Source organism: Pseudorca crassidens, chromosome 1 (assembly GCF_039906515.1).
Source record: "Pseudorca crassidens isolate mPseCra1 chromosome 1, mPseCra1.hap1, whole genome shotgun sequence".
NCBI lineage: Eukaryota > Metazoa > Chordata > Mammalia > Artiodactyla > Delphinidae > Pseudorca > Pseudorca crassidens.
Genome location: NC_090296.1, coordinates 12,201,414 through 12,222,549, shown reverse-complemented (window position 1 = coordinate 12,222,549; position 21,136 = coordinate 12,201,414). Strand labels below are relative to the sequence as shown.

General features: G+C 50.5%; 1 long non-coding RNA gene across 1 annotated transcript; it reads right to left on the bottom strand.

The window, feature by feature from the left end:
• Positions 1–7,487: 7,487 nt before the first annotated feature.
• LOC137223861 (uncharacterized) lies at positions 7,488–17,246 on the bottom strand. The gene is made up of 3 exons (XR_010943108.1): positions 17,071–17,246; positions 9,424–9,562; positions 7,488–8,443 (listed from the first exon to the last, which is right to left on the bottom strand). It is a non-coding gene; the product is annotated as an uncharacterized lncRNA (long non-coding RNA).
• Positions 17,247–21,136: the final 3,890 nt, after the last annotated feature.

Sequence of the window (21,136 nt, the reverse complement as noted above, 5' to 3'; positions counted from 1 at the left end):
GGTCCCCACCTGTCCTCATGGAGCTGATGTTCTATATAAACAAATAGAAAACACTGTTTGCTGTGATAAGTGCAATGATGGAAAATAATGTCTGATCCATCTCTTTGTTAGAGTCTCACGGAGTTTTGAAGCCAGCTCTCATCCCCACTCTGAATTTCTCCTGCAGGCAAAAGCCCCCACCCTTCCCTCTTCGGCTCCTCACGTGACACATTTTTTATTATGGCCTGTCACCTGCTTAGCACAGTGCTGGCCTGGCTCTCAACTGTTTGCTATTATTCTTTTACAGAAAAGGAAGCTGAACCACCTAGTGAGAGAGTGATGGAGCTGAGATTAGAGACCATGTTCTTCACCCTGCCTGTGGAGAGGGGATGAAACTGACAGCTAAAGGGGAGGCTCTGTGTTTCACTGACCCTTCAGGAGCCACGTGGGGATCTGGTGGCTCACACACCCTGGACACACGGGCCATGTCCACAGAAAGTGTCCTCTTTGTACCGTTCTCACTGGAGATCTGAGGATGGCTGGGAGTCAGGAATGTGGGCCCTGGAATTTTACATTTGGACAGAGTTGGGTGGGGATAGATTAATTAAGGCGCCTGCAGATGAAATGCCCTTATCCTGAAGTCACAGGTCATCCAGGCTGCATTTATCAAACTGCTATCAATGGATCCTCTCTAATGTGAAAACCTCCAAAAGCAAAACAGACACCAGAGGAGCTGCTTTGTTTGAAGCAGGAAGACAGAGCATGGCCAGTGTCCACCAGCCCCAACCCATGACACGTCTGTGCAGCCAGGGCCTCTGCAGAGTACAGTTTCAGAACCACTGAGCTCGTCCAACCTCTTCTTTGGAGAAATGGGTGACCCAAGGCCAGATGGTGGATTAGGGACAGAACCTTTAAGGAGCTCACTTGAGATTGGCCAAGTGGAATATAATGGAAATGGCCACCCTTTTGGCCACACTGCCCTGCTTTCAAACATAGGGAGGTGAGTAGAGGCCTCTATCAGGGACAAGAGTTACCTGGACTGAGAAGAAATGCCTGGATTCCAGGCTTCCAACCCAGTTCTGGGCTTGATTTGTGTATCAGTCAGGATGACTGAAGGTTATGCTGCAGTAACAAGCATCCCCCCCAAATCTCTGCTTGAAACAACAAAAGTTTCTCTCTCTCTCTCTCTCTCTCTCTCTCTCTCTCATACACACACACACACACACACACACACACACAAATTCACTGCCAGTCTGGGCACCTCCAGGGTCACTGTCCCCTGTGAGGTGACCCAGCACCCAAGCTAACCAAACTGCTTTAATCTTCTGGCACTTACTTCTCAACACTCAGCTTCAGGGTTGGCCTGGGCAGGGAAGGGAACAGGGAGTATCTGGCCCATACTTCTTTCATCCAGAAGTAAAACACATCACTTCTGCTCACACTTCTCTGGCCAAAGAAAGTCACATGGTCACACAATTCAAGAAGGGGGTCTGGGATCATTGGAAGATGACAGTGCATGTCCAGAAATGGTTGGCAAGCCCTAAACCTGCCAACCACTGTTTCCAAATCAGCAAAATAGGCAAAGTAATATCTATCATCATGCCTTCACTCATTCATGCATTTACGTATTCAACACACTAATTTTTACTGGGGAAGGTGCTGGCGACACAGTGATGTAGGGTTGGAACTTGGGTCTCCTCGTTTCTAAGCCAGAGCTTCACCGTCCTCCTACTCAAGCTCTCTGCCAGCCTGGCTCACATTTTGGTCTTAGTTTGGCTTCTCCCTAAGGCAGAGCCTGAGACAAGGATTTGGGGGCAAGGAGTTTACTTGGGAGGTGAGCCTGGGAAGCTACAGTGAGGGAGCGAGAAAGAGAGAGACAGGGCAGGAGGGATGCCAACCACGTGCGCATGAGTGAGCTGGTCACTGACATGGGCAACTGGGGCTCCATCCCACCAGGGATCCTCTGAGGAACTGTGTAAAACACACCTCAGAACCGTCCTGAGTGAGGGGAGGCTTGGACTTGGAGACCCACTGACCACCACTGCCCTGCTGACAGAGGGAGGGCTGTTCCTGCGGAAGTGAATCCCCCAGTTCACTGGGGACAGTGCTGCTGTTGAGGTCCAATGGGGGCTGTGGGATGAGCTGCAGGGCACCAATAGCATCCACTATAGATGCTGACGGAAAAGCCATGTCCGTCATGAAGCCATATGGAAACCCAACACAAACAGCCCTGCATTGGCCAAACAATGTGGGCGAGCATGTCTCATGGGCCAGCTGCTGAGATATTTTCTTCTAACCTCCTTTCCCAATTTGGAAGGAGGTAACTCCTCCACATGACAACAACGAGGGGAAACAGCAGCACTGTGGTGCCAACTGACTCGGGCGTGGGGACAGGACGGCGGCAGCCACAGGTGCCCCAGGGAAAGGTTTCATGCTGGCCTGGACACAGCCTGTCCAGAGGCCAGAAAAATGTGAATGGGACGCAACAAGGACACACAAACAGGTCTATCAGGGCACCTCCCACGGTCAGCATGTCCGGGAGTCGGAAGACACGACCCCTGTGTTTGGAGCCTCCAGCCTCTTCGAGAACCTTCCATGGTAAGAGGCAGCACGGTGCAGATGGAAGAGCTCCAGCCTTGGAAGCAGATCCTCTGGGTTCAAGTCTTGACACCGCCACTAACTGCACACCCACCAAGGCTGATAGATCAGAAGATTGTGTGTGAAGCACACGGTTGAGAGTAGCAGTGGGAGCGGTCACTGATCCTCACGGCCAGAGCAAGGCTCGGTCCCCACTGTGCAGAGGAGGCAACTGAAATCAGAAAGCCCCAGATCTTGTCCTTCAGAGCATCAGAGCAGGTCCCCCTGAGTCTCTGTGAATCCAAAGCTCCTCCGATCCCACGTTTCTGGAACGAACCCAAAGCCAGCTCTCCAGGTGGGGACACCACAGGAAGACCTCTGCACTGGCGATGTGACCCCAGGGCGAGGTGAGGCAGGAGGGATGATCACATGACTAGGCCATGTTCCTGGAAAAGTGCAGGAGACTCGTAGGGTCTCAGAAGGAGCCAGGGAGTGACTTGGGGCCACAAAGAGCACGAGGAATCTTGTTCTTGGGCTGGTCTAGATTTTTCCATCAAGGTGGGCTTTAGGGCCCTTTTGGAGTCAATGATCTTATTGTCAACAAGTTCTGACAGGTCAGTGAGGGCGGGAGAGTCAGGGGAGGTTCCAAGGGGAGCTGACCTGTGGGGTGGGACGGGTCGGGGGGAGGGAAGGCATCCTTGTCCCCTGGGCTCTCACGAAACTAGAACAAGTGAATAGAGTCCAGGCTTATTTCAGCAGCGAGGACCCACCGGCTCCTTCTCTCACTTCCACCACATCTGGATGAGAAGTAGCGTTTCCTGGCACCCCGTCCTGCTCACATCCCGTGACCAACTCAGCATCTACCTTCCATACGATGTGCAGGAGGGAAGGGGTGTGGTGGGTGATGGGACAAGGTTGGAGGGGAAAGGAGTCACATGTCCACCATGAATGTTTCTCAGAGACCTCCTCCCGTCCTGGGGCTGCTGGGCGGTCCCACAGTGCCATGTACCTCGATCCTGAACGTTTAGTCCAGCTAAGCCTATGCCTTGGAGCCCTGGGACAAGGGGCCCATGCTTGTTCTCATGGAGCCTTATATAAAGCACACAAGGATGTGAAGGATTGATGCTGGAGCCAGGGACCAGGGAGAGCAAGAGGTGACCTGCACTGGGGGAGGGTCTTAGCTCTCAGATCAGGTCATATTTGGATCACCCAGAGATCCAGTGATGACTGATAGCTGTCCAATACCATCTGTAGTGCACAAAATCCTCATCCTTCCTCTGTCTCCGTTTCCTTATTTATACAGGGAACAATAACAGTACCTTCCTCACAAGGCTGTTGTGGGGTGAATGAATGAATAATGGGACGTGCTTAGAACAGTGCCTGGCACATCATAAATTCTCAATGAATGTTAGCTATGTTTTGGTGGTTGTTGTTATGATGATGATTATTTATACATTCATTCAAGCCCAGAGCCTTATAAGTAAGGGTTTGTGTTGGATGAATGATTGAAATAAATGCAAGTGGATAAAATATTGGCAGCAAATGACATCAAAGATTGAAATAGGGCTTCCCTGGTGGCGCAGTGGTTGGGAGTCCGCCTGCCGATGCAGGGGACACGGGTTCGTGTCCCGGTCCAGGAAGATCCCACATGCCGCGGAGTGACTGGGCCCGTGAGCCATGGCCGCTGAGCCTGCGCGGCCGGAGCCTGTGCTCTGCAACGGGAGAGGCCACAACAGTGAGAGGCCCGCATACCGCAAAAAAAAAAAAAAAAAGTTTGAAATAGACACTTGATTTGGTCTGATTCGTTATCATGATCTGGAATCCTGGGAAACTGCTGAATAGGGAGGCTCAGAATAGACAGTCTTCCTCTGTACTGAGTACACCAAGGTATACACGGGGCTTCTGCACTTTACAACCCACAAAGTGGGCAGGTTCCTTACCCATTTTGCTCATCTCTCTCCTTACCAGACAGTAAACTCTTCCAAGGCAAGGACCATGACTTACAGGCACTCCGAAACCAAGTGTCAACATGGCTGCGGGGACAGAGCATGTGCTTACAAATTTGTATTGAATGAATGAATGAATGAATGAATATTGTCTGATTGACTCAGAAAATGACAGGACTAAACCTTCGATAAAGGACCTCAGAGCCTTGGCCTGTGAGGGACTGGGGAATCAGGGGTTAATTATTACCCCTTGAATTGGATTAGATTAGATGTTCACCGTTCTCTGAAATCGGATTAGGCTGTGTCCAGTTCCAAAGTGGTGAAGAGGTTGGACTTTGGGGTCCATCAAATCTGGGAGGAAATGTCTCAGGCATGCCCCAGCTTTGTAAACATAGTCAAGTTATTTAATTTCTCTGGGCCTCAGTTTCAGCATCTATAAACTAGACTTGATGATATTTGCTTCTCAGGGATGCTGTGCAAACAAAATTGTCCAAGGTGTGTAAAGCCATTTGCCCCCCGGGGAGGGAGCCGTATCTTTTTTTTCCCCTTTAAAATTGTTTTATTCAATACAAATTATGTCAGTAGTATAAACTGTTAAAAGAAACAAGTTTTGAGTGAATGGGTCAATTTGCCAAATTGGCTATTTGGCAAAATGATTCTTAGCAAGTTGATTTTTGTCAAAGTAGACCTAGTGTTCTCTTACCCCCATCACCTTCTCTGCCAGGGGTGGAGGCAATGAAACTTCATTATAGATCCTGTGAAGTGGGGATGATAGCAGCCCTCTCCTCTCTCAAGGGATTTGGAACCACTTATGGTGGTGTAAGTGATGGAAGAGTCCTTTGTAAACTGTAGAGTCAAGTGCACATGTGAGGATCACAAACACGGCCGGAGTAGCAGAGAGAATTTGAACCTGGAGCCCAGCTGGAGTAAACCTCTCAGCCGGGGGGATAGGACTCAGAAAAGACCCAGAAACCCAGTGGCGAGCTTCATCCACAAGACCATGGACTCAGGAGTCAGACTGCCTGGGTTCAAGGCCTGCCTCTGCCTCTCTCTACTGTCTGCGACCCTGGGCAGTGACTTAATTTCACAAGGCCTGAATGCCCTTGCTGGTGAGGTAGCGTTACAGTAAGTACTTTGTGGGGCTAGGGGCTGGGACGAGCCTGTGAAGTGCTCAGTCCAGCTCCTGGGACACAGTAGCACCCAGTAAATGCGGCTGCTGCCTGTTCTCCACAACCTCACTCTCCCACCCACTCTCCAGGGGCAGCAAGACCTCCTGCCTCAGCTGGTCCAGTCTTGGGTTTGCACAGTATGAGGAGAAAATAAACCAGAAGGACAGCAAGGGAATGGGAAGCAGGGTGACCCACCTTACAGGGGAGGTCATTATCGTAGGAGGCGGGGACCATCGTGACCCCCATTTCACAGGTGGGGTCACTGAGGCACTGCTGGCACCAGGCTTCACATCCAGGCCTGTTTGTGCTCAAGGCCGGCGCTCATTCAGCTCAGCCAGGATCCCTCTGTGGCGCTGACTCCAGACACCGTGTGGGTGCCCGGGGCCGGAGGAGAGCACATGGACAGAAACCAAGTGGGTGCTTGGCCCAGCCCAGCACCCCATCCCCACCCCGACTCCTACTCCTTCCCTATTCCTTCCACCCCCTAACTGTGACCTCGTGCCCTGGGGTGCTCTCCTGGGCTGGTGTCCCTGTCAGCCTCTCCAGGATGCTGGGACAGGGACGGGAATCACCAGCTTGGCCTGTGTCCTTCTCTGCCACAGGTAATTGCTTTTGTCCCTTATCTCACTCTCACTCTTTATTACTTCCCTGAGGAGATGCCATAACCACGGCCTCCACAAATTAGGTCAGTCTCCTGGCTGCAAGCACACACCAAGGGGCCACTGTCAGGGAGGAGTGAGTTGTGGAGGGGAGATTATATCTCCGGGTGGCAGGGACACACTGTCCCTTGGCTCAGGACGTGCCGACAGGCCACGGATGACTCCTGGGAGTATAGCCAGTGCCCTGCCGAAGAAGTGCTGGATCCAGAGGTAGAAGTGTGAATCTTGTCGTGGGCTCTGCCCTAGGCTTGCTGTATGACCTCAGGCCCAGCACTTAACCTCTCTGGGTTCTAGGTTTTTCTTGGGTCAGATGGGGACAGTAACTCTTTCCCCCATGATACCCAAGCCAGCTTGGAGCTGGGAGACATCGATTCCATGTATTCTCAGTGTGTTCTAGATTCTTGTGGTAGCTTCTTTCTTTAAAATAGCTTTATTGACATACATTTGCACATATTTAAAATGTACAGTGTGGTAAGTTTTGACATATGTGTACCCCTGGGATGCCATCACCACAATCAAGATAGTGAACACAGGGCTTCCCTGGTGGCGCAGTGCTTAAGAATCCGCCTGCCAATGCAGGGGACACGGGTTCCAGCCCTGGTCCGGGAAGATCCCACGTGCCGCAGAGCAACTGAGCCCGTGTGCCACAACTACTGAGCCTGCGCTCTAGAGCCCGTGCCCTACAAGAGAAGCCACCACAATGAGAAGCCCGTGCACCGCAATGAAGAGTAGCTCCCTCTCTCCACAACTAGAGAAAGCCCGCATGCAGCAACAAAGACCCAATGCAGCCAAAAATAAATAAATAAAATTAATTAATTAAAAAAAAAAAAAAAGATAGTGAACACATCCATTCCCTCCCCACATTTCCTCTTGACCCTTTGTGATCCCTCCTTCCCCTCCCCACGTCCACATTCCAGGCAACCCACCGGCTCATCTGCCTCCTTTCACTATAGATTCATTTGCACGTCCTAGAATTTTATACAAACGGAATTATACACTATGTATTTTTTTTGTCTGGCTTCTATTTTGAGATTCCTCCATATTGTGTATTTCAACAGTACATTTCTCTTTATTGCTAAGTCATCACCCATTAACGGATATGCTACAACATTTTTATTCATTTATCTGTTGATACCTGAGTTGTTTCCAGTTTGGGGTGATTACACATAAAGCTGCTATGAGTATTCATGTACAAGTATTGAATGCTTTCGTTTCTCTTGGGTAAATACCTAGGAGTGGAAGGGCTAGTCATAGGGTATAGGTGTTTGTTTAATTTTTCAAGAAATGAAACATTGTTTTCCAAAATAGTTGTACCATTTTACGTTCCCACCAACAGTATATGAGTTCAAGTTCCTCCACATCTTCACAAACACTTGACACAATCAGTCTTTTTAATTTTAGTGTTCCAATAGGCATGTGGTGGTATCTCATTGCAGTGCGTCTTCCAGAGAAGCACGTGCGTGTCCACACCGCCTGCTCAAGGCCAGGTTGTCTTTCTTAATTAGGAGTTGAGGCAGGGCGTGGGGACCCCTGGAGTCCTCTGTGTGCACCTTTCATTCTTCCCTTCTGCTACTGGAGAGGCCGCTGGGGACACACGGTGACCTCCCAAGTACCTTTCCTGCCTTGGAATTCTGGGACAAACGTACTTGAGACCAAGCTCTCACCTTTGGTAAAAACTCTCTGGCCTCTCAATATCATTGTCCTATGTCCACTTGGGTGTTTAATATTTATTGGCATTCAGTGCCTTGGGAATAAACCTCTCTCCCTGGGAGATCCTGGGATCCCAGGATGAGGTGGTGGGGTAGCCTGAACCACCTGGCCTGGAGCTGGGAGCCAAGAGGACTGGGTCTGGGGTGGGACCCATGGCTTCTTCAGAGCACCATCGTCAGGGGTGTGACAGCAGCTGAAGGGCTCAGAGGCCCTCCACGCTGGGAGGCTCCCTGGTTCTGAGGCCAAGTCAGAGGGCTCTTGCCCCCCAAACCTTCTGTCCAGGCACAGATCTTCTCCAGAAGAGCTGGCACGCACGGAACAAAATTCGTTGGTTACATTTAGGACCAAATGCTTCTCACCATGTGTCTTCCATCAGAGAAAGCTGAGATATGGTTAAAGTCACCTGGAAGTAAGAGTGGAAGAATGGGTGTTTCAAATGTCCTTCTAAGATGCAGTGGGTATCACAGTCTGAGCCCTCCCATTATTCTTAGTGATCGGAAGTGAGGCCACCCACAAAAAAACTGTCTTGCGTTTCATGTGGGAAATGTCCTAGATTTTCTTGTTTATCTTAAAGAGCTTGGGAGGAAGTATTCATGGAGATGTGGGAGACATGGCCAGTGACTCAGGAGGCATGATTTCAGCAAAGAAAGGGACCACTCAGAAAATCAAGTCCAAAGCCCTCCCTCCATCATTTCAACCATTTCTAAAGGAAAAATTTGAGGTCCAGAAAGGTGAACAGACCTGCCCCAGGCCATCCAGTCATTATGACGTAGAGCTGGGACAATGTCTCTAAAATGAGGCAAGACATGGGGCTGCACTAGTTCCCATGAAGTAAGGAGGGTCCTTAACCACAAAAATAACATTGTGAGGGACTCGACGGAGGACGCACACGACTCCCCTAGCACCCAACTTCTCAGAGGCGGAAAATGTCTAACTCTTCGGGAATAAGATGCCATGAAAAAGAACAACTACATCAACTGAGAAACAAAACCACAATTCTAATTATTCTATAATTATCTAAAAATTTCAAAAGCTTGAACAAGCTTGGGAGGGGGGGAAAAACGATCTTAAAAACTATGGCCCCTGGGACCTGTCAGACAAAAATCATTAACCAGTGTCCTGGGTTCCCTGGAGGGAGGTGACGGTTCAGAAGCATAGACAGCGGCCCACGAAGCCGCCCTTAATCTTGTTTCATCTGTGCCTCTCAGAGAGCACTGCCTTCCCCTACAGCCACAGAGTAATCAGAGAGTTTGTGGAGCATCATTTGAACTCAATTGCCTCTACCTGAAGAGCCAGGGCGAGTATGTTCACAGGGTGACATGACATCTTTAGGGTTCTGAAAGCACCCAGGTCCCCCAGACATCTCCCCGACCAGTATCCCACCTTGTGAGAAATTCCACCATCGTTCTTGTATTTGGGTTAAGCTATTTTCATCTCCGTGACAAAACACAGGTCATGTTCCTATGATTGTAGGGTTGAGGATGATTTGAAGCAATGTCCTTCTCCTCCAAAGGCTTGAAATCTAGTTGAGCGGATAGAATATTTACATGAGGTTAATGCCCAGGCTAATACGGTAGCTGATGATGGTCAAATAGTAAGGGCTAAAAGATCTCTGAGGATAGTGAGATCTGAGTGGTTTGGGCTGGTCAGAAACCCTTTCTGGAGTGGAAGGTGTCGAGAGGAGTTGATCTGAGCCTTAAAGTTTGAGAAAAACAAGCAATAGCAGAAGGCGCTCTTGGCAGGGGAATGCATGAAAAAGGTATGGGGGCAGGAGTGTGTGTGACAGTACGTATGACACAGGGGAGGGGGGAGGGGTGAGAACAGTAATTAGTATAGTATGGCTGATGGGGGAGGGGAGGGGAATAATAAGAGAGGAGGCCAAAGAAATATGAGGGGGCCATTCTGAGGGGGCGAATTCCTCCCTTTGCTGGAAGGTGAACCTGTGGCACGCCCTCATACTCTAGCTCCTCTTGCCCCTGAGTAATACTTCCTCACCTCCCTGTGCTTGGTGACCCATCACCCCACTTCCGTGGGTCCCCCATACCGCAGAGTAAACGCCTGACAGAGCCGAGACTGTGGTACCTCCGCTTGGGGGTGCAGGTGGGAGAGCAGAGCTTTGACCTCAGCAAAGAAGCACGGAAGCAGAGTCCAGTCTGAGAAGGAAGAGGGGTATTCGGGGCAGGTGGACAAAGCTGAGGACTCCAGGGTGGCACCTGGACTTAGGTCTCGGTAAGAGGGAAGGTCCTTGATTAAACCCCACCCAGTCCAGGACTTCCTGCGGGCTCCTGCAGGGCGGGGACACAGGGGGAGAAGGGTAGCCCACATTGCTCGTGGTCTCTGAGCCCGGGGGCTGGGGGAGGAGGGGAGAGAACAGCCTGTTCTTCGGGGGAGAAGGCTGCCCAGCTAACTGGCTCTGAAAGCATTTGGCCGGAGAGAAGATGCTCGAGTGGCCTGCTGGGACCAGGCCGGCTAGGAGCTCCCCATGCATCCATCCAGGCCGGTGCTCCCCAGCTGGGCTGCCTGCAGAGGGGCAGGGCCTCACGCCGGAGAAATTGCTCACCACCTGCCCATCTGTGGAGAGCAGAATCGGCACCACTCGGGGCTCCAGCACCCCACCTCTAACACCCCTTTTCCGGGCCCCCACTTTGCAGGGCACTAGATGCAGCTGTGAGGAGCTTGAACATCAGAGATACTCAGTCACCTGAAGGAAAACCACATCCTAAAGCTACTACAATGACAGGTGCAGTGACGTGGCACTCACTGTGGGCAGGCCCTGTGTCAAAGCACCCAACTGTACAGCAACTCCTTTCTTTTTTAAATTAATTAATTTATTTTTGGGACTGTGTTGTATCTTTGTTGCTGTGCGCAGGCTTTCTCTAGTTGTGGCGAGCGGGGGCTACTCTTCGTTGCGATGCGCGGGCTTCTCCTTGCGGTGGTTTATCTTGCTGCGGAGCGCGGGCTCTAGGCGCGCGGGCTCAGTAGTTGTGGCTCGCAGGCTCAGTAGTTGTGGCTCACAGGCTCTAGAGCGCAGGCTCAGTAGCTGTGGCACACGGGCTTAGTTGCTCCACGGCCTGTGGGATCTTCCTGGATCAGGGCTCGAACCCGTGTCCCCTGCATTGGCAGGCAGATTCTTAACCACTGCGCCAACAGGGAAGTAGCCCCAGGAGGTAAGTCGTATCATCCACACCCCCCATTTTACAGATGAGAAAACGGAGGCACTCTCAGACCTTGAGCTGCCCAGCCCTGCCAATGCTGAAGAGTGAAGGACGTGGCTCGTTAGTCAGTCCAATACAAAATGGACCACACGAACCAAGTGCTCCCCCAGGGGACAGAGCCTGAGGGAGAGAGGACAGGGAGAGAGCTACGAGAGCCACCTGGGACACCCAGGAACTGTGCTGGGGCTTTCCCTCCTGTTATCAGCTCCCGAGACGCCCCAGACATAGTTGGCACTGACAGATGTTGGTGACTGAATTCTCTCGGTTCAATTCATAGAAATCATGCAAAAAATTATTTTGGCCATTTTGTAGAATAGGAACAGAGGCTCAGGAAGGTTCAGTGACTTTTGCAAGGTGACACAGTAGTACCAGGAAGAGCCAGGATTCAAACCCAGACCAGACTCTAAAGTGCAGCCCTTTTCACCATCCTAACTGGCTTCCGCCAGCTGGTCAGGGGCTCTGGGGACCAGGATCGCCCTGAAATCCCCTGAAGACTCTTCCCTGGGAGGCTCTGGAGGCCAGTCTTTTGGGGGCCTGTAGAACTGAGAGGTTGGGGTCTGGGGTCCCATCTCCCTCGGAGTCCTGGCCGCGGGGCCCCATCCCAGAAGCCCCCTGCGTTGCTTTGACCCTGTTGGGAGGGCAGGGGTGCCTCCCGCCTCTCTCCCTACCGCAGTGCCTCGGCCAAACAGGCCAGCTGCTCTCCTCTCCTCTGCCCTGAGCCTGCCTCTCACCCATCCTCTCTCCCCCAGACCCCTGGTTTCCTGCGTCTGGTCTCCTCGGCATGACTTTGGGTTTGCACGCCACAAAGCAGTTCTTCCACAGCATTGTCTCTATGGAGGCTCTGCAGATCCACCTCCCAGGTGATCTCCCCCTTGGATCCAGAAGTTTCTGGCCCAGAGGTGTCTCCCTAGAAAAGACATCCTGCTTGGGAGTGCAGTGTCGCTGTGGCCCCCTGTGGGAATCTGGGTGCAGGAAGGAGGAGGAGAGGTGGGTTAGGGGAAGACCTCTCGTGTCGCAGTTTGGCCCAGGCCGGGTCCTTCTTTCCAGTCTGCTGTGCCTCGAGCCCCCGTGAGCTCGCCTCTGCGTCCAGGGCTTGGCACCCATGGCAACCTCCCCCTGCCTCTCCCACCACCCTCCTGGGCTGGGGCCCACTGAAGCCTGTAAACTGCTTTATTAGATTAAAGCAAACATCTGCGAAAGAAGAAAAGCAAAACCTTAATTGGAGGCCCCTGGGGACGTTTGCAGAGACAGATGGTAGAGGATCTAATGAAATCACCTCGTACAACCTCTGTGCAGAACTCGCAGATAAAACACCATTGCCCAGCAACAGAGCTTTGCTACCTGGAGGCCCGATAAGGGGCTTAGAGGAGCTGTGTGTTTGGAAAATGTGATTTTGCAGGCAGGGCCAAGGGTATGTTGACTCTGCCCAATGCCCTGGGCTCCCCCATCACATGAGCAGCTGCCACTTTCTCTGGGGTACAGGCAGAAGGCTGCTCTGAAGGACCCCCCTGGCAGGGACTCCTCACATGGAGGTGTCCTGAGCCCCAGAGCCAGAGGAGCAGCGGTTCACTCCCTGGGATTTGGTTCTCCTCAAAGGGGACATTTCAGGGCACCTGGGGCAGTGGTGGCAACGGCTTCCTCTTCTCTCCCTGACTCCTGGTTCAGAAGCATCTCTGCAGGCCCTCTGGAAGGAAGTGAGGTGTCTGGGCTGCTGGGAGCTAGCTAGGCCTGATGGGCACATCTACACAACACCCTGGGGCCTCTGGGTTCCTCCCACCTTCTGCTGCCCGTCTTCTCCCAGTGATTCCTGTTTTCTTCAAAGTAAAAGCCAGTCCTCACCAAGGCCCACGAGGCCCTACCTGATCTGGCCCAATATTGTCTTATCCCCGACTAATCTCTGCCTCACTCACTCTCTTCCAGCCACCTTGGCCTTTTTAATCTGCCTCAAATCTGCCAGGTGTAGTCCTGTCCCACGGCCTTTGCACTGACTGTTCATTCTGCCTGGAATGTTCTCCCAGATGTCCACATGGCTCTCTCCCTTGACCCTTCTCAATGGGGCCCTACCCTGACCACCTGTTTGATGAGGTCACAACTTCCCACCCAGCTATTCTCAGGCCCCTTACTCTGTTCTGCTCCTTCTTTTTTCCCAACATCACCACCTTCTGACCTACTGTATAATGTGCTTATTTATTAGGTTTTATTGGGTTTTTTAACCATTTTTTAAATTGAAGTATAGTTAATTTACAGTGTGTTAGTTTCAGGTGTACAGCAAAGTGATTCAATGATCTATCTACCTATCTATCTATCATCTATTTTTCTTTTCCATTATAGGTTATTACATTATAGGTTTTACGTTATAACCATTATAGGTTATAATTTCCATTATAGGTTATTACAAGATATTGAATAGAGTTCCCTGTGCTATACAGTAGGTCCTTGTTGTTATCTATTTTATACATAGTAGTGTGTATAATTTATCTCTCTCCCTGCCCTCACTACCTGCTTTGGTAACCATAAATTTGTTTTCTATGTCTGTGAGTCTATTTCTGTTTTGTAGATAAGTTCATTTGTATCATTTTCTTAGATTCCACATCTAAGTGATACCATATAATATTTGTCTTTCTCTGTCTTATGTTTTATTGTTTATTGCCTGTCTCCTCAACCTCCAAGAAGTCAGGGGTCTTTCTTCTTCTCTTCACCAGCATACTCCAAGCCTTGAGAACGAAGCCTGGAACACAGTAGGTGCTCAATAAATGTTTGTTGAATGAAGGTCTCCCCTTCCCTGTCCCCTAACAGCTTTGGTAGAACTGGGGAGAAAGAGGCCGGGTCCAGAGAGGCCAGAGTGCACCTCCCGAGGTAACTGTGCACCCCTGGGGAAGGCCTGGGGCAGCCCTACCCGCATAGCCCCACCACTAGCAACCTCGCGGGGAGGAGAAGGCGGTCTTGTCCAGGAAGGAAAACCCAAGGCCCGGCGCCAGGAGCACTTGGCTCCCATTACAGCCCTGTGTGACTTGGGACAAGGCACTGCCCATCTCTGAGTCTCAATTTACTGTCAGATGATATTAACATTTACCTTCTTTATCTAAAAGCAGTAAACTTCCACATTCTGGCTTTCCACACGACAGCCTGAGGTCGACTCCTGCCTCTGCCACTCACCAGGCTGTGTGGTATTAGGCATGTTTGGGACCTCTCTGAACCTCCACCTCCTGATATTAATGGTAGGGTTTCATCACAGGTGTGTGAAGCAGTCACCGTGTGCTAAAGGGTCAGGTGCTGCGGTTCAGATCTCATTCACACTCAGCACAATTGTGTGCCCTGCATCTTCACAGCCACGTTTCAGGTGGGGACACTGAGGCAGAGAGTAGGAAACAAACCAGGGTCACTTGGAGACTCGCTGGTAGCTCCTGGGCAGACTCTGCATCTGGCTCCAGGGCTCTCTCCACCCCCTCCTTCCAGCGCTGTAGCTTGCCTGATGCAACGTCCGCTCCCCAACCCAGAGGATTCTGGCCTTGGCCCTTCCTCACCATCGGGACCTCACCTTGGTCAGAGGCCTGGAAGTGGTCTAGAGCTGACAAGCTACTTCCTGGGTAGGACGGGAGTCTAAAGAGCGACCCTCCAAATTAATGTGAAGAACAGTCAAGCTCCAGAGCCAGGGATGGAGGGAAACCTATCAGGGGACAGAGGGCTGGAGTCTTAGAGGCACTGAGCTCCATGTGGCTCAGGACGGAGGCCCATCAAGGGATCGAGGGATGGATGCTGTCAGACCACCCACACCCCAGACAGAGCACGGGGGAGCGGGGGAAGGGGCAGTCGGCAACTTGGCGTGGGTTCTGCAAGTCAAGGGTCAAGGATTCGAGGAATTGGTGGAGGGGTGGGAAGGAACCGGGGGTGGAGGGTAGGGGGCGAGGAGAGGAAAGGAAATCAATAAGGAGTGTGCTAGCAATAGTGTGTGCAGGCAAGCCCGACCCCAGGGTGAGGAACCAGCTGAATTCCTCAGGGAGCCAATGAGAAGCTGTACAAAAAACCCCTCCTTGGAATAGCGCCCAGGGGTGAGGAAGGTGGGGTGCTTCTAAATGAACCTCTGACACTTGTCTTCCATTGGCTTCCCCCCAAATATTTACCTTCCCATATTTTGACACCCCTGGAAGCCTAAAATCCTTTTCCTTTCTCTTGTCACTTCTCTACAAATTTATTTGTTAAGATGCTATATAAGCCCAAGTTCTAACCATCTCTTTGAGTTACTCATCACCGAGATTTCTCCTGTGTGAGGTGCACCACATGCATTAATAAACTATTTTTCTCTTGTTGAAAAAATAAATAAATGAACATCTGAGGGCAAGTCCCTGAGCTTTCAGCTTCAGGTGAATGCGAGCAGAGCAGACTTCTGGGTTTCTGTGAAAACCCTTTGGGCACCAAGGGGTAGATCCTGGCAGTGGGCGGTGGCCCAGGACCCTGAGAGGCCCAAGAGACATGGGCAGGGCTTGGACTGCGTCTGCTAGAGTTAGGCTCACTGGCTTGAGGGGAGCAACTGGGGCTGCAGCCAGCCCCGAGCCTGCCGCTCCCCATGGGCACAGACAGGCTGCCTCTGGGGTCTCCCTTGGTGGTGTATTCTGGGGGACTGCACTTCTGTGAGAAGCACCTCCGAAGTCCTGGGAGACCAGCTCTGGTGGGGGCTCTGGTGCCCCTCCCCAGTGGGCACCCCCAGCAGGACTCCCACTCCCCCAGCTTAGAGCCTGGAGCGCTCCCAGGGATGCTAGCTGGGGGGCAGCTTTTGCCCCACAGAGAGACTAGGATGCTGATTCTGTCCCCCTGCTCTCACTCCTCAGACTAGAAGACAGCCACCTTCATGCAGCCAGTATCCTCACACAGCAGTGGCCATAGAGAGTGCTTTCAAATTTTTTGTCGTGGTAAAATACACAGAACATAAAATTTACCATTTTAGCCACTTTTAGGTTTACAGCTCAGTGGCATTAAGTACCCTCACATTGTTTCACAACCATCACCACCTATCCCCATAATTTTTTATCTTCTCCAACAGAAATGCTGTTCCCATAATGCAAACCCCCATCCCCCCTCCCCAGCCCTGCTCCTGGCAACCTCCATTCTATTTTCTGTCTCTGAATTTGACTAAAGAGTGAGTCCTTAAAAAGCATTTCAGTGTTGTTCTCACTGCCCAAATCTGCCTTCTGTTCTCTCCTCCTCCCCACCAACCCCAGGTTGGCCCTTGGACTCTGGAGTTAGGGGGTAGCATTTTGGCTGCCAGTCCCATACCTCTTTCATCCATTCCTTCACTCTTTTCATTCACTGAAGCAATGGAACAATTGAGGGCCAGGAGAACCAGTTCTGGCTCTTACAACTTGCTGTGTGATCTTAGGTAAGTGCCTTTCCATCTCTGAACCTCAGGAATGGGACTAGAATCTTGGCAATACCAGTGTCACTCACTGAGTTTCTTACAGACCTGGAAACTGATGGTTTTAAGGCATTAATTCAGACAACTGCCCATTAACCAGGAGATTTCTATGCCCGTGATCAAACCCTGAAGTGTTGACATCCTTTATAAAGCCTGCATGGTTTGAACGAATTTAAATGGTGTTGTCTGTGATATGGAAATAAATAGTGCCTGGCATTGAGTAGTCCTTTTCCTTTGACATAGTGACAAGGGCTCTATAAACACTCCCACCATCAGCACCTATTCACCTGGACACCCGCCACCCCAGTGTTGCGTTTGTTGTCAGAACTGTTCACTGTCCTTATTGGCTATTTCCTTGTTTCAGTTGGGGTTCAGGTGCAGAAAGCAGGATAGTAAATGACTTACAGAATCACTGGGAGGACTGAAGAAGTTAACTGTAGTGTGTTTCCAGAAACAGCTCACAAAGCCACACCCCAGAACTGAGCTGCCACGGGAGCTGCCCATGCCAGTATCAGGAAACTTCTTGCCAAGTGAGAACGCTACCACAGCCACTGACTCAAGAGCCAACCACCTCTGCCATGTCCACAGGAGCAACATATTGGCTCTGCACCCTGTCTCTCTCCACACAGTTCCTGAGCAAATATCTCTGATTGGTGGAACCTAAATCACATCCAAGTCTTCAGCTGCAAGGGATTCTGGGAAATGTAGTTTTTAGTTTTCCTACTTCTGCCCACCTGGAGAGGGTTGGAATGGAGGTTGAACAATCTAATCCACAGTGTCCTCCATATACTCACAAGGTAAAGAACTCCTGACTTTGCTTTGCCCCCTGCCTCCTGCTCTCGGTGAGCTATGCTATAGCTCCCACCACCTACTCAGCTCAATGCTTCATCTAACATACAAAACCAAGGCAGTATATATACTTAGCTACAATCATAACACATTCTGTGCGTGGGTCAAAATTTGGCAGTAGATCTGGGAAACTGTCAGGGGGAGCCAGGAGCAGTGGGTAGACTGAGAAATACTGGTTCCCTAGTACTCTAACATGATCCTAAGATGGGCTGCTAAGCCCACCTTCAGAGCAGACCGTCCTTCTCTCTGATTCCTCTTACTGCATAATTGATGGAGAGTTAACCACATCTTGGCCTTCGGTTTTTGCATTTCAGCAGGAGTGATTCACAGAAAGAACATTTGTCGGGGGGGGGGGAACAAACAAACAAACAAAATAAACAAGGACCTGACCATGGGCACCAGATGAGAGGTATTTGCTTTAAGCAGAAGCGGCTCCAGAATGTCAAGACAAGAGGAGCTCAGGGGCAGCGACCTGATTAGAAATGGGGTCTAGAGAACTTGTTCAAAACTTTATATATAAAGCCAGGACATGGTTTTTTATGGAGATTGCCTGTATAGACTTGGAGCAATAAATAGAGTCTTTCACCATGTTTCATCCACCTAAAGCTGGAAAAACATCAATTGTCTTTCTCAGAGATGAGAAACCTTAGAAAGCCTGAAGGCAGTAGTTTTGGGTGGGGGTTGATGATGAAGATCAGTTAAACATAAGGCTGGTAGAGGGCGTAAGGCATGGGAAATAGAGGGAGGTGACACAGTCAGACGACTGGTCCCCACACTCCACCGTTTCCTAGCTGTGTGACCTTGGAAGAGTTCCTCCATCTCTCTGAGCTTTGGCTTCTGCATATGAGAAACAGAGATGTTGATATATTAGGCACAGGTTTATTGTAAAGATGAAATAAAATAACATGTATAAAGCCCTGTAGCAGATGTCAGTGTTCCACCTATGTCCCTTTGCACCACCTCGGAGGTTACCTGTTCCCATACATGCCAACAGCTTCCGGTGTTTCTCTGTCTGAGGGTATTCTCTGGCAGTGGGAGTTTGCTTGGCCCTTTCACAGAGCAGACAGGAAGTGCGGGGAAATCAACGTCTTCAGGTGAGACCCTCAATGAGGGAAAGGAATCGACAGGTAAGTATCCCAGCGTCCTCACCCCAGTGGAAAAATCCCGAGGTGTGTCCTACACAGTTTCTCAGTAAGTCCCAGCTAGACTGAGTCTCCACTGCCCTGAGTGGTAACTTGTTTATCAATACACATTTCATTGGTTCTTTTCCTTGTCTCACTTTCCTACTCCCTTGCTCATGGAATAACTTCCAAATGAAGCACTCCCAAATCCTCGCTTAGGGTCTGCTTTTGGGGAAACCCAATCAAAGACAGGCATCTGGGGCTTCCCTGGTGGCGCAGTGGTTAAGAATCCGCCTGCCAATCCAGGGGACACGGGTTCGAGCCCTGGTCCAGGAAGATGCCACAGGCCGTGGAGCAACTAAGCCCGTGCGCCACAACTACTGAGCCTGCGGTCTAGAGCCTGCGAGCCACAACTACTGAAGTCCGCGCGCCTAGAACCCATGCTCTACAAGGGAAGCCACCGCAATGAGAAGCCCGCGCACCGCAACAAAGAGTAGCCCCCGCTCGCTGCAACTAGAGAAAGCCTGCACACAGCAACGAAGACCCAACGCAGCTAAAAATAAATAAATAAAATAAATAAATTTATTAAAAACAAAGACAAGCATCTAACCCAATGCCTGGCTCCTGGTGCATAATTCGTACCATTCTAGACGCATGCAAGAGACACTAATTCATGATGAATGCCTTAGGCTATTGGGCTTCATTCTCTTGTAAAACTGCATCCGTAAACAAGTATAATAATTGTGTCTACGTCATAGGGCTGTATTGTAACTCTTAGAACAGTGCCTGGTTCTTAGCAAGTTTTCCACAAGGGTTAGTTGTTGGCATCACCCCCATGGGTTGTGTGGTACAGAATGTTCATCGTCCTCCAGTATCCCGTCTTCCTTTAGTAATCAGAACCTCCCCGTGGCTGCCCAGTCTCCCTTACAACTAGGTGTGTCCACGTGCCTAAGTCCTAGCCAGTGGGCTGGGAGAAGTGTTGCAGGCAAGGTCTGCATCAGAACCTTACAGAGAAGCTGCTTCGTCTCCATCTACAGTTTGCCCCCTTTGAGATGGTTGAGAAATGGTGGCAACCAGAATAGCTGCCTTGATATCAAAGGTGGAAAATGTTTGTTGAGGATGACAGAGCCACCCCGTGGATCCAAACTGTTCCCTCTGGGACTGTTGCGGAAGAGACAAATAAGACCCCATCTTATTTCACTGTATTTTAGGGTCTTTCGTTCCAGTGGCTCATCCTTACCTAACCAATCCAGCCCAAAGCCAAAGATGGGATCGATGGATGTGAGTTTTCTCCTTCTTTCAATTTTCCATTGTGCCGACCACGTGCCCAGCACTATGCCAGAAACTGAAGTCGAAAGATGAGCAGGACGCAGACCAAATCCCAAGGAGCTCAAAGTGCAACGAGATAGAAGGATCTAGAGGCAAAAAATGCCGACCACGTGTGATAAACACTCACACAAATGTTGTGGAGGCAGAGAGGAGGGAGCAATTACCTCAGGTCCTCAAAAGGATGGGAGCATTTGCCAGGCTTTAGGGGAGGGAGCAGAATGATAATGAGAGGCATTCCAGGGAGCGGTAACAGCATGTGAGAAATCATGAGATGGGGGGAAACATGGGCACTTGAGCAAAACAAGCTCTAGGTCCAACTTTACCATTCACTGGCCATGTGGCGTCTTGGAAGCTCATGTTAGCATCCTGGGTCTCGGTTTCCAAATCTGCAAAGTAGAATAAAAACAATCCTGCTCTAACTTAGGCTGAGGCTTACCGTGAGGGCTCAGTGATGAAACATTCTGAAGAGCTATACGGCATGGTGTAAGTGCTAGTTACTGGCGTCGTCACTTGTAAAACCTAGTTTGGGAGACTTTTGCCGGTTGGTTATGCGTAGCTTCACGGGGCAAACAGGATCAGGCTTCTGGAGAACTAGTGCTCCCGGGAAGGTGGCAGGTGCTCTGAAACTTCCCAGGAGAAAAATCCACTCAGCTTGGAAAGTGGTTCAACTTTCTCCACGGCAGTTGGGCAATGCACAGCAAGTGTCTTAAAATGTCCATTTTCTTCGACTGAGGCGTTCACCTACTGTTATATGAAATGACATGAAAGAATTGCAAATGCTACAGAGGTTTGTGTACAGGGTTGTATGTTGCAAACCTTTGCACCACATTCAGGATGACCCACATCAGAAGGGCGCTTATGTTTTCAGTGTTTGACTGAAGTTTTTCACTGGGAACTGTCTTTTACCAAGGGAGTCAGCTCCACAAAGACTATAGAACATACACTTTAAAGTGATCAGTACTTCTCTCTGGGTTGTGTGAGTACAAGTGATGTTCTGTATTTCTGTGCATTTCCAAGTTTTTGAGACAGACTCCATGTTACTGTTCAGCTCTATTCTCCAGGCTGTTTTCCCTCTACCTCCTTACTATTCCTTGAACACGCCAGGCACATTCCTCCCTCTGGGTATTTGCACTTGCCGTCCCTCTGCCCGGAGCCCTCTGCCCCTGGACACA